We start from the raw sequence: 13,282 nt of genomic DNA, 5'->3' as shown, positions 1-13,282 counted from the left end.
GGGCCTCACGGGATAGTAAAGTGTACATTAGATGTGCACTTCATAATCTTACCGGAAGTAGGTACCTTTTGCCTACTGTTTTATGAATACTGTGAATTCAACATACTCTTTTCACTGTTATTCACCTACTATAAAGTTGGGAAGTATATGTATTTGGATGCAGACAAACTTTACTTTATAGGCACTTTAAGCCAGTGCTTAAGTCGTTTTACACGTTATAACACTATAGTATATCTACACAAAACAAGCACACCATAAAATATAACGTACATTTTTAAGCATATATATAATATAACAAACACAATTTAACTTTTTCAGATACAACATAACAACAGAGCCTGATTAAATGACATAGTCCACAGTTACAGTATGGATCAGCATCACCATTCCAAGTAGGCTAAGTGCAAATAAGCAGTCTCCACTGGACCTGCAGCTCCCATCCTACAAAATGAGGATAAATACAAACAAAGAAATGCAGGTTTTAGTCTTTGGCAAAGGTCCCCAATGCATACTGTAATCAGCATTTGAGATGGTTAGTCATTGATATGAAAAATCAAAGTGTAAGAAAGTTGTGCATATCCCACAAACCCACACAGGGCTCAGGTGCAGGACAAAAAAAAAAGTCAAACTGTAGCAAAAATACAAACGTATTGTCCGCACACTGATGTAACTGCTCCATAAAAATAATTTATTGCTGCAACGTTTCGACCATCAGGTCTTTGTCAGGCACAAATTACGTGAACTGGTACAACTCTTTATAAGTGACAGGTGATCATTCTAATTAGACACATTCAATCACTATACAGGTACACTCCCACAAAAAAAACAGAGAGAAAGAGCAAGAGCGAACGAGAGAGCGAGAAAGGGGGGAAAAACCCCGCATTAAACTTGAATAAATATACAAATCAATACAGGTACAAATCTTAAACTCGAATAAACAAACAAATCAATACAGATCAATAATCACTCAAAATATTCAAACAATACTAAAGACAGATGAAAAAATACACACAATCCTATAGGAAAGGCTTAATATCAAATTCTTCATTCAACCCAAAACGTGACAAGGTATTTAGAGTATAAATCCAAAAACATTCCCTTTGTAAAAGTTTCCTCTCAAAATCCCCCCCCAATGGTTTTTGTACCTTCTCTATACCGATATACTGTAAGGCACTAACATTCTGTCCCACTTTGTTAAGTCGAGCTTGTGACAGCAGGATTGAATCTGATTGGCTGTCAATATTTTTATCGTTCTTCAGCTGGAAAAAATCGTTCCGAAAGTGATTCCAGCAATATAATTTCTCTGTGCCTTTATCGTTATAGTTGTGGTGTGGACTGTGCTATTCTTTATTATTGAGAAAGATTTTTAGAACTATATCTTTATCATTGTCTTTATAGTTATCGTTCTTGGTGTGAACGGGGCTTAAGAGTGACAGGTTTCACTACACTAGACGGGAACTCCGATCGTACAAGCATGTCACACAGGTTACTTTAGTATACCTAGTATGCCTAGGCTGAAAACTTGGTATGGCAGTGTTGTATTTCAGTGAGATGGCTTTAATCCTGAGAAACTGGCCAAGAAAACCCAGCCCAGCAGTGCTGTGCACAGACAGTTTGAGAGGTGGGAAGTGCTTAAGTACTCAAGATACAAAACCTGATTATTTATAAAAAATATAGTTACATACGGTTGTTTTTTAACCCTTTAGGCGCCAGGGATTTTTGAGAAAAATCCTGGATTTTGACATCAAGATTTAAAAAGCTTAAGATACTGTAAATTAGAAAAATGTTGGGCACGACCGAAAGTTTATGTGGGGTGTAAATATACTCATTTAATTTGCATATTATGACGTCATCAGAGGCGGCCATCTTCGAAAAGGGTCGAAATTATCACTTGTTTGTGCTTCGTGAACACTCGCGCCTTGCACGGCGGCACCATTGCGCTGCAAAGATGTACCGGGAGAAGCGCGATTATTAGACGACCGATCGTCATTTCTAAAAGGCAAATATTCCCCTTCAGAGTCAGAATCGGCGAATAAGATTTGCAACACATCCTCACGGTACAACTTTTTATTAGCCATCTGGTGATTTTCTCTCACAAATCTCACAATTTACTCGCACGCTATGAGCTGAACTGCTTCCGCATCAATGACACGATAGCTCACTTGCTCTGCTCTTTCCTCGAACACTTTGAATAGGAACGTGACGTAATTTTGGTCTAGAATCGAAGTACTACATGTCTGCCATCTAGTGGTAGGGAATACAAATGAGATATTACACCATATTAGGAACTACAGTCTATTTGATTAAGTATGACGTCTTGTTGCAATTTTGCGACTTTGGTGCTTAGAGGGTTTTAAATTAATTTACTTAAGGTTACCAACTACATGAAATCAAAATACATTTACATGGCAATTACAATTGCTTAATTTTTATGAGATTTTTTTAGAACATAAAAAATGAAATGAAACTAAATTGTATATGAAACAAAAAATGGCAGTAGGTGGTGGTAAGTCTTAAGTAAATTATAGAATAATTATTTCAACTGATTTTTTTGTTTGTTTTGTTTTCAAACTGGTTGATTCATTCATGAACAAAGCAAGTGATCTCTGCCTTTATGAATGGGTCATTGAATCATTTAGTCAACAGATTCTCTTATTCATTTATTTATGATGTGAAGAAAAGTTTATTGCATATTGAGTAATTTATTTATTATCACCACTGAAGACAGAGTTTTGAAACAATACAGCTCTAACCACTAGAGGAAGTAAGCATTGTAGGCTGGCATGGTGATGCGTGTTGTTTACTTTAGAAACTCACAGTTATTTCGTATCTCCTATATGTATTAACAAGGTCTACTACTATTATATGCATGTGAGAGATCAAACAAAGCAACTGGGGTAGCAAAGGAAAACCAACCCAAACCAGGGCCAACTCTTGCAGGACTTAATGTTTCTTTCAAAATAACCAAGAATGCTGGATTTAACTGGTGCCGTTGTGCACAAAATGCTGAAACACAGTGGACATGATTGATACAGAACTACTGGCATTTATTGACATGTGGCTTGAGCAAGGGCTATCTGAATTAGAAACACTTCTGGGCTGAAAGGCATCTGGACAAACAGAATTGTCGATATTATGTCACTACAGGCCCAGATGATATAAGAATGATCAAAAATCCATTATCCTGATGTAAAAAAAAAGAAGAAGGGATTTTTAGCAAATTCACTAAGAATGTGACTTTTGAAAGCAAGTATTTCTGACAACTGAGTTAGTTAGTTTGTTGGTAGGCAAGCGGCACCTAAGCTACTGCTGCCTGTCCACATCTCTAGGAGTTTCCTTGTGACTCCTAGGCAAACAAAGTGCATATATCATGGGGAAACATGGAAACCATTCCAATATTTGTCTCAGCAGGGCAGCAGCTGTCTGGAAAAGTAATTTGACCATCTAAACAAACCCTCATAACATTACTGATGTTATTTTAATGAAAAATTTTTACCTGTATATGCAAATCCAGCTGCTATTTAAAAAAAAAAATATCTTTCACTAGATACTGTATCTCAAATAGTCTCCTAGTGGATATGGTTTTGACCTTTCACTATAAGCAAACGAAAATCAGCACACTGTCACTGCTGCTCTCAGGCTTTCTATACAAATCTGTCACAATTTATCATTGTCTTTTATTATGAGTAAGTCAAGAAAACTGACTTGACAATCAATAGTGAATTTAAGATATTCACTACTATAAAATAGTTTGAACTCAAGTAATTCATTTACCATATGCCACACCATATAAGAAAAATATCATCAATGGAAGGTGAACCACCTGCCCAGTCTGAGGTTCTGAATGCTCTGGACTGGGTTTTCATTAAGGCACAAAATGTTAGTGCATTGAGCTTTTCTTCTACTCTGACAAGCCCTTCAGCCCTACAGCATAAGACTGCCACCAGCACACTTTACTTTTGGGATGGTATTCAAATCCAGATTTTGATTTTCAAAAGATTTATTATAACATTTTATTATTTTTTCCCCAAAATGCAATAAATCCATTGAATCAAAAAAAAGAAGTTACTTTTCATATTGAAACTGTTGAAAATACACAACAAAGTAAGTTGATCCACATATGACAGCCTCTGAACTTGGTCAATACTAATCTTATATACAGGCACTGGACTAAAAATACATTAAATCAGTCATAGCTCCAAAAAGAGTCAATAAACACCAATTGAATAATAACTTTGAAAAATTCAAATTAATTTCTCTAAATATCACCTCTGAAAAAAGTTTGACCTTTCACCAAACAAGGCAATCAAGACATTTTTTTTTTCTTCCCGATAGAAAATCCTTGGACTAACCCCAAAGCTGGCCATAACTGGACAGAGTATACAATTCCAAAGTAAATGTTTGCACCACCTGCAACTTCCTTTATAATGTCATTTCTGTTTGTATGGAGGAGTGTCTTGGTGTCTTTAGGCAGGGATGGGTGGTGATACCTTAAAGGGGTCATTTGATGCTATTTTAAAGATCATTATTTTGTGTATTTGGTGTAACAGAATATGTTGACATGCTTTAATCAACTTTACAGATCTTATTTATGCACCAAGAGCTTGTAACACTCCAAAGAGAAAGAAAAACTTCAAATCGCATCATATGACCCCTTTAATACTGACAACAAGGCAGTCAATGCAACAAAGTGATACCATACTCCACAGCCCAGTTCATCAAGCTAGTAGTCAGAGCTGGCTGTTAAATTGCTTCATCGCTCTCAACCCCATTTCCATCTCTCTCTCTCTCTCTCTCTCTCTCTCTCTCTCTCTGCAAAACTCCGCATTTGAACAGTCAATAGCAAATACCTAAACTAATAACAAAACATCTTTTTTTCTTTTTTTTTTTTTTTAGAAATAACCTTTGTGCACAGCAAGCCTTGTACTCTTCTAGGTTAAAAAAACTGTCGTCCATTTGATGCACTTTCAGCAGGATCGGCTTCTTTATCTGTCAAAACATTTATGTAGAGTGATTCTAGATGTGCCTTGACTGTAGCTGTCGCCTTTCGTTGCAGACTTGAGGTCTTAAATGTACTCAGAGTAACACTCATTATGCCTAAGAGGTTGAAAAGACTGTAAAAATGCAAAGATGCCAGACTAGCATTCGCAATGACAGAATATTAAAGGAAAATGTAACTTTAATATTTCTTATAAATGTATTATATGTATTATAGATAGATACAATGGTGGCCAACATTATTAGTATTTTCACCAGCTAAAAATGGTTTTAAGTCGTTATTTCTATCTTTTGCTGTAGCTCACGCACGCTGTGCAGACAGAGCGAGAATGGCAGACAAACATCAACAAACCCATTTTCCTTCCTGGTATTGTAGTACTTTTAAAGTTTTCTCGCCGGTGAATGACACATGATGTAGCCCAGTGGTTCCCAATTCCTGTCCTCGCGCACATATTTTGCATGTCTCGCTTAGATAACACACCCAATTCAGATAAACAACTTGTTAGAAGTGAGCTACGTGCATTCACTGTGTTCCGATCAATATGATCCCTACAATGTGTTCATTGCTCCCTACCCCTGAGCAGGGGTTTACTTCACTTCGGAACATGGGCTGGAATTGGGAACCACTGATGTAGCCTATTGTAGTGTGGCAAATTAGCTCAAAAAGGAAATATTTATCATTAATTATAACTGGTTATAATTAAGAATAAATATTTAGATTAGATCTTAGAATTAACTGTAGCAGAATCAATATTACAATTATTTGATCTGTCCGTCCACCGAGCAGACAATATAATAATTTATCAATTCAAGGAAGGATTATATTCCTGGCCAAGGAACAGTAGCTTTCCTACTTTATGCAGTACTAGCAGTAATTTAGCATGTAGCAAGGATTCAACATTCAGTGACTCCGAATTGTGCACACAGAGACAATCAATTGTGAATATAGGGGATTTAATAAACGAAACTACAGCTAACATACAACTAAACTAAGCAAAACACGTATATACGGAATGAAGGAAAGTAAGGAAAGAGAGAGAAGAACACAAATAGTTGTAAACAGTTACTTGCATTGGCTTCGATTGCTGAACAAGAGTCCTGATGCGGTAGACAACGGTTCTTGATGAGTTCTTTTAGAGGTGAGGTTTTCCTGGTTCTTCTGAAGATAGGAAAGTCCACAGCGAATTGACAAAGTTACTTGAAGAAAACAAACTGCCGGAAAATCAAACTCAAGAGGAGAGTTTTGAGGAGTCTTGGAGAGTGTCCGTCTCAAGAAGAAGAGGTTTCTGAGCCAAGATTAGTCTGAGCTAATGACTTTTGATAGTTCCTATCCACACCCACCTTTTGGGTGGAATAGCCAATACCAGGCATGAATTTTTCAGCGGGAGAAGTTCTCTTTGTCTCCCTTTATGGCCCATTTGCATGTTTATGGCCAGTCTGGAGGATTGGTGCAGTTTTACCCAAAATATAGTACAAATCGTATGATGCATTTCACAATCACATAATGTACATCATTGTTTGAGGAATAAAGAGCAGATCATATTGATACCAAGAAAGAAACATTTAGAATATATTAAACCAGAGATACATTCATACACCTGAATATCAGCATATGTTTATTGCTGGTCTGGAAGATTGGTGCAGTTTTACCCAAAATATGCTACAAATAGTATGATGCATTTCACGATCACATAGTGTAGATCATTGTTTGAGGAATAAAGAGCAGATCATTTTGATACCAAGAAAGAAACATTTAGAAGATATTAAACCAGAGATACATTCATACACCTGAATATAAGCGTTCAGAGCTTAACTAATACAAATAACGAGTGGTAACTCAGCTAATCTAATAGGGAAGCATACAAACAACACATGCATATACCAGATACAACTGTAACTGATTAATTATAGTCTAAATAAAGAAATGTCTTCATGTGTGTGTTATGTGAGCATGTTGTAGTTTGCTGGTCAGCCAGGCCCATTGGTGCCTGGCCCCGGGGGTCATTTACGTCTCTTTGGAATGTGTTTGAAGTCGATGAGAAGATCAGAGAGTTGATCTGTTTACCATCTTCTTGATAATGGGGGAAAACCATTGGCAATTTAGCAACCCATATAATTGTAGAAATGTAATTATAGTCTAAATAAAGAAATGTCTTCATGTGTGTGTTATGTGAGCATGTTGTAGTTTGCTGGTCAGCCAGGCCCATTGGTGCCTGGCCCCGGGGGTCATTTACGTCTCTTTGGAATGTGTTTGAAGTCGATGAGAAGATCAGAGAGTTGATCTGTTTACCATCTTCTTGATAATGGGGGAAAACCATTGGCAATTTAGCACCCATATAACTGTAGAATATGGGGCCAGGTCTGTAATTTATATGCAAATGTCAAAAGGCTAAAAGGAGTCTCTAAGACATAAAGCCCCCCTCAATGATCCTAAGCAGACGCTACAGTAGTTATGTTGTCTCTGGTATTCTGGTCTGTGAGCGTGTATGTGTTCAGGGGGTGTGGCTTTGGACGGCGATTGCAGGGAGGGTGGGACATTCACGTTCAATGCTATCAGGCTAAAGTTAGCATTTTCCAAGATCTCCTACTGCACCTTTTAAGTTACAACTTAATGAAATATTAAATGAAACATCCACAGAAAAACAGTTCTATAGGCCTACTATAAGGTGTGACAACAAATTCAAGCTTCAGTAAGATAATAAAGCCAATCAAGTATTTAGCAGATACACACTTAACGTAATACATACGGTAATTATTCAACATATGATAGCAAAACATTACAGGCTACTCACGGTGCTCTCCGCCATTATCTCCTCAATAACTCCGCCCCTCACTTCTGGTTCTGTGGCTGCGGTTCTGAAACTGCTGGCGCTGTGGGTTTGCAGATGGATATATCTCAACCCTAATAGTGATTAAAGGAAGAAACACCCAAAGATGCTAGGGTTCACTACTGATGATGTGTCACAAAGGCTGCATTTAAACTGCAAGTCTTAATGCACAGATCCGATCTTTTGACCATATCCGTTTTTTTTGGCCCGCCTGTTTACATTCACTTTAGACACGACTGGTATCCGATATATGCGTTTACATAAATTCCTGCCCAAAATGATTGTAAGTGATCGCTTTACTATGCACATGGTAGATCCTCGGGTTTTGGATGGCCGTGATATTAAAATTATTTATATAATTCACGTCAAGTGACCATTATTATTTCCCAGCATGGACAACAGCTGTCATGGATGTCTTGCAGCACAAAATCTGACTGAAAGGATAAAGACCGGAAAATAGCTTGTTAGAGGTAGAATTCTTTAGTAAAATACCAAAGTAACGCCAATATGATATTTATTTAACCCCTTAACTGTCATCCCCATTTTTGAAAATTCATGAGAAAGTGCACTATCCAAAGTTAAATTATTATAATTCATGAATTCATAATCCTTTTGAATATAGACCTTAAGGTTGGTCTTTTTTTTTAAAGAAGACACTTAGCAGATTATTACAGAAGTGAAATCATTTAATAAAATTAAAGTATTAAACAGTTATAGAAGTTTAAATTTACTGTAAAGAAAATGTATTGTACTATTTTTCTTGTATTATATATAAAATAAATATAAAAAAAAAATAGTTAAAAATACAAAATTGCTATAAAATTAAAGCCACATGTCTACATAAGTTGTGTTCCAAATTTGAAGTTGATATTAAAAACATAGAATTTTACCAAAAACAGCCACTGGGTGCCACCCAAACTCCATTGAAATTTTTTTTGATGGATTTCGGTCACAAATCTATAAATTTCTCTCTCAATATTACGTCAATCACAAAATAATAAAAAATATATAACCACCAAATATGGAATCTTGAAACTCAAGACCTTTCCAATGATATGTATTTTGTCAAGATTATAACAAGTTTTGATTCTAAAAGACCGTAATAGATTTTGTAATATGACACCCCCGCTAAGGGGGAGGAGACCGCTAAAAGATTTTGAAATACAATTTCTATGGTAACGCAATGGCCAATTTCAAAATGGTTTTCACAGGATACATTTTGAGATGTTAAGCTTTCAAATGGCATATAACTTATGATGATTACTAAAACATGAGATAGGGAAAAAGGCAACGAAATAAAGACTTTTTGTGACAAAGGTCAGAACTCCTGTTATGATGTAGATTTGTCATAGACTCTTGGTGCACTCTTGTCATAAATTAATCTATTACTGTTCCTACATAATTTGTAACAAAATAAAATGGTAAAATATCTATTTAGGATTCTTAGACCTTTCCAATGATATATAGTTTGTCATGATTATATTATGATTTAATTGTACTATAGTGAAGTAAACTTAGCTCTAAACACACCAAGCCAGCATTATTATATACACACGTGACACTGGTTTGAAACTGTAATATACCCACTTTGGAAACATTTTAACATCATGATTAATATAAGATCGAATTTTAAATAAACTACTCAGTCTAAAGGCCTATTTTACATATCAAATGCAGCACAGAAACCAAATCTGAAGCACAGGGATGTAACGATGTCCCCACGAGCCGGTTGAAAATCAATACAAATATGTGACAATTCAGATGAGTTGAGATGTTAAAAAAACACTCCACTATTTTTTGAACTGTAGTTCTAAACATATATATATTTAATGAGAGAGAGAGCAAGAGCGAGAGAAAGAGAGAGAGAGAAAGAAAGAAAGAAAACATGCGAGCGAGTGTGAAGCTTGCTAACAAGCAGAGATGGAAACTTGAGTCTGTGTCTTGAACTCGAGTCGCACATAAGTCGCGAAAATAAAGGCTGCATTTACACTTGGCATTAACATGCAACATGTATCCGGATGTTGTTCACATTGAAAAGTCAAGTGTAAATGCGCTTCTGATCACATGGGTGCAGCAGGCACAATGATATTACGCAGCGCCTGAAAATAGGCTAACTTCCGTCAACATAACCAACGTGGCCACCTGCTTGCACAGGGAGCGTGCTGGGGACTATTTTCAGGCTGAAGGGAAAAGGACAAACCTTTAAACAAAGGTAACTATAACCAACTGTGAGATCGCTAATCTGACGGTTGGTTAAAATCGTGTACAGTAAGGTTTATTAAGTTTGCATCTGTCTGTTCTTTTCGATGAGAGGAGAGGAGAAGAGAGAAGGACGAAAAGTTTAAAAGAGCGAAATGAGGTAGACAAAGTTAAAGTTCAGATGTAACTGGTTAAGTCACTTCGACATTTCAAACACTGAAAAACACACTGCATTTAAGACCACACAATGCTACGTGCTAACCACTAGCCTTCAATGCTACTAGCTTTGCATAAGCTTTAATGCCAAAGCGTTAGCTTCAGTTAGCTTGGCTCATGCTAGGCTATTTGTTTACAAATAGCTCGAAAATGGCGCTGGCGAACTGCGCTTGCGCACTTGGAAGTCACCCCGGAAAAGGTTTCTTAGAACTTCCGGGTTACAGTTGTCACTATGGCAACGTACTTTGCAGTACGCTAGCATGCAGATTACACACAGTTTACGTGCTTCATGTGAAATGGCGGCGCATTTCACACTGAACAGCCAAAAAGCACTCTTTAGATTTAGATTCTTATCTTTATAGCGCTGAACACTCTCAACTGTTCGAGTGAGGTAAATTAATGTACAGATTTCCTGCAATTAATACAATAACTGTTATTGAGATCTCGGCGGATCTCAGCACTTAGTCTATTTATACAGACAAAAACACATGTGGATTTAACCACAATTCTCCCATAAAATAACGTTTGGACATTCTCTCTGAGCGCCGCGTTTCAAGTTCACTAGTTTTAGTGAATAAATGGCAAGAGCGTTAGTTAGCTACTCTAAGCTAAGTACCAGGGGAGATAGCCTAGTTATTCAACATTGGAACACGCAATGTGAATTATTCTAGCTACAGACAAGGCCTAATAAGAGAAAGAGCAACGAACACGCTTGCTTCTCTCCTCGTGCGCTTTTAGAGCGACTTAGTTTTTGTCTCGACAGACAAAATTTAAATATTTTACTGCAGTTCACTTCTTTAATCTTTAAACAACAACTTGAGTTGCACATTCAACACGCTGGCATGCCACAATAAAGTATACAGTAACACAACAACTCTGTTTCTCTGTATCTAATCTATTTTTCCGGATAAAAATAGAAAAGATAACCACAATATGACTTGGTGTTATGAATTTCAAGCCAAATTTGCCCGCTTTCGATACTCCACCATATATGTAAGGAATTTAACTCTTTTATTTTAGCTCTTTTGAGAGGGGGAATCGAATCTGAAGATTCAAAATCAACCTGATTGAACCGATTCCAAATTTGATAGTTTACACTTTATCAACTGTTCGTCCAGCGAGACGTTAACATCAGTATATCTTACCAATTTGAATATTTGTACTATTCCTGGCCAAAGGTTAATACATGCTTGTTATAATTTATAAGCTACGAGCTAGGTAGCGTGATCTGGGCAAAGTTTTAACTTTAAATTCACGACCCAAGACAGTGATTCTTGTGATGAAACAGGAATTTATTGGCTATCTAGATTACATTAAACTAAACTAATGCAAACACACACACACACACACACACACACACACACACACACACAGGATGATGATTAACGGAGTTTGCATGAAGTCCCAAAAAGGTAAGATATTCGCTACAGTTCTTTAACTTGCAACCTGGGAGAATCACAAAGCAGAAATTTGTCTTATCTTTACTGCTTAAGATCAATTCAGCACCAGTTCAGCAAGAGATGAAGCTTTGTTTTGGTGACAGCTTAGAGGGGTTTTCCCAGTTGGCTCATCTCCAGCAGAGGGGAAATCACCGCGTTGCTGATTGGTCGTTCGGCTGACATCTTTTGGGAGAGCTTGGTGATGAATGGGGTTTCCTGGTGACGCAGAGGCTTTGGCAGTTCTTCTGAAAGAGTCAAGTTTGCAAGACAGGCTGTTGAAGATCTCTGGCTGTCACGACGTTTCAACGAAATGTTTGAGTTCTGGGTGACCCGATCGCTTGATGGTGCAGCGTGTGAGCGCAAATTGGAGCGCCATTTAACACAAAGGCGAAAAGGCATTGAATCTGTTCAGACATTGGGTTTTTGATCAAACTGCGTAAGTCCGTCCCACGGATTGTTGTTCCAATCAGACATTGGCTGCAGGGCGGGGCCACGCAAGGTTCTTCTTCATGCATAAATTAACATGATACTTCAATTTATGACATGCTTTCTGTTTATCGGATTATCGATTTATGCATTAAACGGTCATGGGGTCCAGGAGTGTCTGTCGCTGGAACATTTCCAGACACAACATTCTTTGTTCTGTTGCTTAAATGAGTCCAGATGGAGGGGTCAGTTATTGCTGTCTCAGTGCTTGCAGACCCAGGAGGTGGTTTTGTAAATCACACTCTTCCTGTGTTTCTTGCAAAGATAAGCCGAGCGGGACAGGAACTATTTGAGACAATTGGCGCCTGAGCTGACCACGGTTCAGTTTTACGACTCGCACTTGAGAGGTTGAGAGGAGACTCCTTAGCTTCTGCTTAAGGAATGTGCTGTTCTGTTCAAAAGAGATCCTACAACAGTGATAGTCAGGGTCACTCTGAATACATATCAATTGAAAGAATGAGCTAACCTATAAAGGAACACTTTTTATGAGTGCTGGCAAATGGGACACAGTGCAAGTGCTAGGACGCATTTTGTTGTTTGGAATGATTTTGCTTTTAGTTTTCTCCTAAACTATACAGTAAAATGCATTGAAAATGAATACAGTGATATTCAGGGTCTCTGAATACATATCAATAGAAAGAATGAGCTAATATATAAAGGGACCCTTTTTATGAGCATTTGAATATAATGAAATGATCCAAGTGCAAGAATGTTTGGGGTGATGTTGCCTTTAATTTTCTCTGAAACTGTACAATAAAATGACTTGAAAATTAATAAATTGATAGTCAGGATCACTCTGAACAAATGTTAATTGAAATAATGAGCAAACCTATAAAGGAAAGCTTTTTATGAGTGTTTGAAAATGGGACATATATATATATATACACACACACACACACACACACATTAAAATTGAAAAATAACAATGAATAAAAAAACATTAATATTAACATTTATTAACATGAATAAATGATTAATAATTAATGTACAATACAAACGTTTATGTACAAAGTACAAAAAATAATGTATTTACAAACATTAAAATCAAAAATAAACGTTAAAAAAGCAAAAGTATAAAGGAAACGCCGGTATGACAGCTTCTTTACATCCATTTTG

The sequence above is a fragment of the Sinocyclocheilus anshuiensis genome, unplaced genomic scaffold, assembly GCF_001515605.1.
Source record: "Sinocyclocheilus anshuiensis isolate Anshui unplaced genomic scaffold, SAMN03320099.WGS_v1.1 scaffold1030, whole genome shotgun sequence".
Taxonomy (NCBI): domain Eukaryota; kingdom Metazoa; phylum Chordata; class Actinopteri; order Cypriniformes; family Cyprinidae; genus Sinocyclocheilus; species Sinocyclocheilus anshuiensis.
This window is presented reverse-complemented; position numbering follows the sequence as displayed.